Consider the following 5967-nt stretch of genomic DNA (forward strand, 5'->3'; position numbering starts at 1 on the left):
ATATGTCTGCTACCATAAATCTTAAATACTTTATGGAAAAGTTTTATACCTGCCAAACAGTCCTAATTTTGGCATATATAAACAAATTCCCAAAATTAAATATATTTTAAAACATTGGGCTGGGAAGGTGGCTCAGTGGTAAAGTGCTTGCCTTGCAAGCCGGAGGCCCTGAGTTCGATTCCTCAGCACCACATAAGCAAAAAGAAAAAAGCCGGAAGTGGCGCTGTGGCTTGAGTGGTAGAGTGCTAGCCTTGAGCTGAAGAGCTGATGGACAGCGCCCAGGCCCAGAGTTCAAGCCCCACGACCAGACCCCCCAAAAAAACAAAAAAAAAAACATTAAAACTTTTAACAAACCTTAACCCTTGCTGCAGTGTTCATTATGACAGGTGCCTTGTATAGAATAATTGAATTCCTCCTCCTCCACATTTCTTGAACAACAAATATCTGGAATTATTTTGTTTTTGACATGTCAATCTTGATTTTATTCTTAAATGTGTGCTTATATAAGAAATATATGGTTCTAAAATGTCATGACAATTTGAACTTACTTTTTGTTGAATCGTCTTGTTTAATAAAATCCAACTGCAGTTTTTTTTTGGGGGGGTCTGGTAGTGGGCCCTGAACTCTGGGCCTGGGTGCTGTCCCTCAGCTCCTCAGCTCAAAGCTAGCACTCTACCACTTCAGCCACAGTGCTGGCTTTTTTCTTTTTGCTTATGTGGTGCTGAGGAATCGAACCCAGGGCCTCATGCATCTAAGGCCAGCGCTCTACCACTGAGCCACCTTCTCAGCCCCCCAATTGCACTTTTGATATAAAAAATATTTTGTGCTCAATTCAGCCACACATACACTAACATTGGAACGATACAGAGAGGATTTGCATGGCACCTGTGCAAGGACGACATGCAAATTCGTGGAGCGTTCCATATTTTTACAACAACAGATGCTGGAGGGGATGTGTCCACAAGGGAAGCATACAGCATTCTTGGTGGGAGTGTAATCTTCTTCAACCACTTTGGAAAGCATTATGGAGGTTCCTCAAAAGATTCCACATAAAGCTCCCCTTTGACCCAGCAGTCCCACTTTTGGGGATTTACCTAAATGATCACAAACAAGACCGTACTAAAACTACCAGCACAACTATGTTTATTGCAGCATTATTTATCATAGCTAAGATACGGAACCAACCCAGCTGTCACCACTACATGAATGGATCAAGAAAATGTGGTATATATACACAAGGGAATTCTATGCCTCCATCAGAAAGAATGACATTGCCCCATATGTTAGGAAATGGAAAGACTTGGAAAAAAAATTATTAAGTGAAGAAAGCCAAGTCCAAAGAAACAGGTCCCATGGTTTCCCTTATTTTCAATAACGAATATATGTCTGGGGTAAGCAGACAAGGTCAAAAGCTATGTGCATATGAACAGATATGATGATGTTAAGGGAATTGAACCCCATGATAGGGAAACAAGTAGTTTTTTGTTTCTTGCTATTGTTTCTAACGTACTTATAATGTGCGATGTGAATTTTTGTTTCTTTGTATGTTCTTCCCCCACGCTATAACCCTTGTTTTCTCTGTATTTGAAGTTGGTGCACCTGCCTCTTGTATGTACGCTTCTCTAATTTGGGGAGGGGAAGGGAAAAAATGCATGCATGCAAATGCATGTGCATGCATGTGTGTTGGCCTGCTCAGAGTTTGAAATCAGGGCTTAAAGGCCTTGCTAGGCCTTTCCTCTCTAGGTTGGTGAGGTACTATATGAGCTATATTTTATTTCCTGAGTCTTTGCTAGTTCATTAAATTTTTTTAAGAATACTTTTTATTATCTTACCACAAAAGCATTCAACCAAAAAAATAAAGCTAATAGAAATTTTGAATAAAACATTTAGAAGAATTTTAAAACAGTGCAGTAAATAATATTACGATGTTTTGGCATAATTGCAAACATTTTAACACTTTCACATTCTCTTTGGAACCAGGTTTACTATTAAATAAAGATGGCAGATGAAGAGTAATACAACCTAAAAAGAAATCCTTTAGTTATATGGCTGAGAATGAAAACAGCTCAAATACATTTTGCTTTGCAAGTTAAGTCTCTCAACGAGCAATCTCATCCATTGGGGCATCTGGTTCTGTTAATGACCACATTGGCCAGTGACAAGTCCCCTAATGTAGCACGCCAACATTTTCATTTGACAGAAATGAAGGGAATAGTGCAGAACAGAACTTAAAATTTCAAGCAAGTGTCCATTTGGGCAATTTGATCTGCATCAAGATTAAAACATTGAATTACCAAATTCTGTTCTACATAAGTGAATTTGGGATATTTTACTCATTCCTTACCATGTCTTACCATAAATTAGAAATTCAAGGCCCTAAATACCTTCAATTATATAGCTATAGATCTGTATCAGGAAGAGAGGAATTGGCTTGAAAACCTAAATAAGTAAATTACTTACTTAGATTTAATTTTCCTCTTGGCTTCTGATGGGCAAGAGATATTTGAAGCCTAAAAGTTTAACAGTTCTCAAAAGACAAGTGAGCCTGTTTCTGTAGAAATTATCTTGATCAATGCTCGAATACAGGAAGTAAGTAATTTCTACTTACAGTTATAATGGTTCATAATAAAGAACCCGAGTGCTATTCAGTATTATCTAGGCACTTTTCTCTTTCTGGGAAGTTTAGATGGTTTCCAGGGAATGTATTCTGACTTTCTAACTCAAGGTACAAAGTTTGGTGGGGATACATGAGTCAATTGTTTATTTTGATGTTAGCTAATGTCAAATGATGAACTATCTGAACTTTGCCACGTCACCATCAGTTTTATCATTAAAATTGGCTTTAACTATTAAAATTGTATACAAGGAAATTAGGGGTGTTGCAGTACTTGGTTGCAAAAAATTTGCCATCTGGTGTTGGGTCAGAAAATGCTATTTCGTTAGTGCTGAGAAAACAGCCAAACATGAAGCAATTCCTGACAGTGTCTACCAGTCGTCTTGCAATGTGCTTTCTTCTTTTCAGTCTGAAAACTCAGATTCTGCTTATCCCACAGACTGCAGGTTCTGATGCATTTGAACACTGCCAAGCTCTAGAACTTTCTTTAGAGTTTGAAGATTCTGGGCCAGATGGTTCAGACAAGACTCGGAAGGCCTGTTTGATAGGTTCTGCAATTAAACAGCCAACTACTCTCTTTTCATCAGATACAAAGAGAAAAGTTTTAGTTTTGTTTGAACATTTGGGAATGACTTGTTGGAAACCCAACTCATGATCCACAAGTTCTTTTACATCTTCTACCTTTCTCAGAGCGTAACTTGGATCATGAGGCAGGATCAACACAATCTTTCCATCCCAAAACTCCGCAACCACTCTCTTTTTTCCAGCCCACATACTTAACTCCCTCCAGGAATCTCTGGTGGTATTGGGCATGTTGCAGTTCATCTTCAGGGTTGGCAGCAGAATAGATCATGCCACAAGACTTATATATAGTAGTCCCAAAATGTTTTTGACCTGCATCAATGATGAGCTGGTCTTTTGTTTCTTTATTTGTATCTCTCATGTTCATATTTTTCTGAGCCTGTTTCAAGAAGTTAGTACCACTCATGGATCCCAAAGAAATCTGTTCTTCAGCTGTAGATCTTTTTGCATTGACTGAAGACACATTGAAGATGGGGTAGACAGTGGACTCAGGAGAAATTGTCATGTTTTCAACAGAATTCTCTGAAGGAAAATTGTTATCTTTATCAAGTTTATATTCCTTTGAAGAAACTACTGCACCAAATGAATCTTTTATTAATTCTTCTTTGTTTCTACTTCTTGAATGTTGTAGTTCAACATTCTTTTCTAGTAATGAGCATTTTGACATTTGATTCTCCACAAAAGTTTTTCTCTTACATATAACCTCTGAATCAGAATCTCCAGTTGTTTCTGGTTTATTTTTGTATGTGACTCCTAGTGATGGTGCATCTTCTGGTGACAATGTTTTAAGAGACATTTTTTTCCTACTAATAAAAAATGCGGCTCCACCTTGGAGTGTAACCTGTGGTTTTACCTTTTGGCTTAGAACCCGAGGAGTATTTGGATTACTTTCAGCTAGGTAACAATTATATTCTTTCTTTACAACAGGTTTATTTGACATTTGATTTTGCTTGGAATTTCTAGAATCTGTTGACACTTCCTTGATGTGTGTATAACTGCATTGACACTTAACAGTTAAACTTTTTCATATATTTTTGGTCTTCTTTTTGATAGAGACTGGTTTTCCCTGCAATTTTTCAGTTATAATGGGAATAAGTTTATCTTCACCATTAGTCTGCAGACAAGATCTACTATCTCTTATCAGCTTTCTCTCCAGAGGATTGAGGTACAATTTATCTTTGTTGTAAAAAGATATAGTAAGCATAGTAGATTTAAATGGTGAGCTGTGATCTACAGATGGCAATCTGTTTTTTGTAGTTGTTTTGTGTGGACTTGAAATCAAATGGTCTTGAGGAAAGCAGTGTTCTCTGACTTCTTTTTTATCACCGTTCTGACAAGTGTACTTTTTTGTAGGTGATGGAAATAGACTTTCAGTGAGGTTCAAAATTAATTCCTGTGATGATATTTCTGATAATAGGCTGTCACAGTTCAAAAAATTCTGCTTCTTCTTTCTTGGGGTGAACACTGCCATCTTCTTAACTGAACTCCTCGGGTCAGAGACTGTGGTTCCCCGCGGCTTCTACTTGCAGCCCGGGCCCGGCAGCCGCTCTGTGCAGCCCGGACCCCTCAGACCTCTCCTCAGCGTCATTGAAAATTTTGAAAAATAATTTCATGAATTTTTTTTGTCCTGATTGACCTCCAATGGTTATCCACAGATCCCAGGCTCCTGAGTAGCTATCCCGAGTAGATAAGATTACAGGTGTGACTAACCAATACAAGGTTTTCAGAATAATTTTAAAAGTAGAAGAAAATTTACTTCAGGGGGGCCTGTTTTATTATCTCTTACTTTTAAAGCATTTTGGGTTGATTAAATGTGAATTTATTTCATTTTTGGATTCTTAAAAGACAGTAAGTGATGATATTTAAAAGTTTTGGTACTTTTTAAAAAAGGAAACTGGAACTGTGGGACAGAAGAAATTTGCCTCTCTTTGGACCTCAATTTAGAAGCTCAGCTCTGTGCATGATAACCCAATGTCACCAACACAGTCTGTGATGAAGACAAAATTTGACAGAAAACAATCACCATGAGCAATATTCACTATGCTATTATTTCTTGGACAATATGAATATTGAATTGAGAGAGTAAGAGAATGGAAAGAATTTACCTACCTTTTGTGTATTGCTGAATGACTTTTGGAAACTTTGACTCATTTCCTTCCTCACTGTGTGTCTTTGGGCCATGCCCTTGGTGCATTTAATTACAATTTTTCCCAACACTAAAATGGTAATAACATTAGCTTTATAGCAAATGTTATCTTAAGAATTAAGAGAAATAAAACGTAAAATACTTAACATAAACTTCTATGAATGAGCTTTGAGTTTAGCCAGAAGTTTTTTTTAAATACCTAATAGAATGTCATAAGTATTACAGAAACCATTACATGTAGTGAGCAATGTTATCTATTGATCATGCTCTGTTTCCAAGGAAGCCAGGTAGATAACTTCTCATGCTGTAAATCAAACTGGTTATCTTCAGTCTTGTTAGTGTAAAAATATGAGGGACATAATAATGAAGGAATGTTGTAGACTGAGATGAAGTCCAAAAGAAAATGTACAAAACTGATAACACATAAAAGTATCCGAGCAGTATATTGTGTTTTACACCACTTAAGTTACATCACAAAGATAAGGCAGACCTAGAAGAATGAATTGTCTTTTTGATATTCTATGATAGGTCTTTCCTTGTAGAGGCATCATCAGATGAGAGGAACTGTATTTTTTTTTTGTTTGTTCCTTCCATTTATTCTTCAGTTTGAAATCTGAACTACATG

The 5967-nt window shown here is 37.0% G+C and overlaps 1 non-coding gene and 1 pseudogene across 1 annotated transcript; one reads left to right on the top strand and one right to left on the bottom strand.

Moving 5' to 3' along the window:
- Window positions 1-821: 821 nt before the first annotated feature.
- LOC122096641 lies at window positions 822-930 on the top strand. Its single transcript, XR_006145353.1, has one exon. It is a non-coding gene; the product is annotated as a U6 spliceosomal RNA (small nuclear RNA).
- A 1744-nt stretch (window positions 931-2674) lies between these two features.
- Window positions 2675-4770, bottom strand: LOC122096611 (annotated as a pseudogene).
- Between the last annotated feature and the right edge of the window lie 1197 nt (window positions 4771-5967).

Source organism: Dipodomys spectabilis, unplaced genomic scaffold (assembly GCF_019054845.1).
Source record: "Dipodomys spectabilis isolate Male_0828 unplaced genomic scaffold, ASM1905484v1 ptg000016l, whole genome shotgun sequence".
NCBI classification, from domain to species: domain Eukaryota; kingdom Metazoa; phylum Chordata; class Mammalia; order Rodentia; family Heteromyidae; genus Dipodomys; species Dipodomys spectabilis.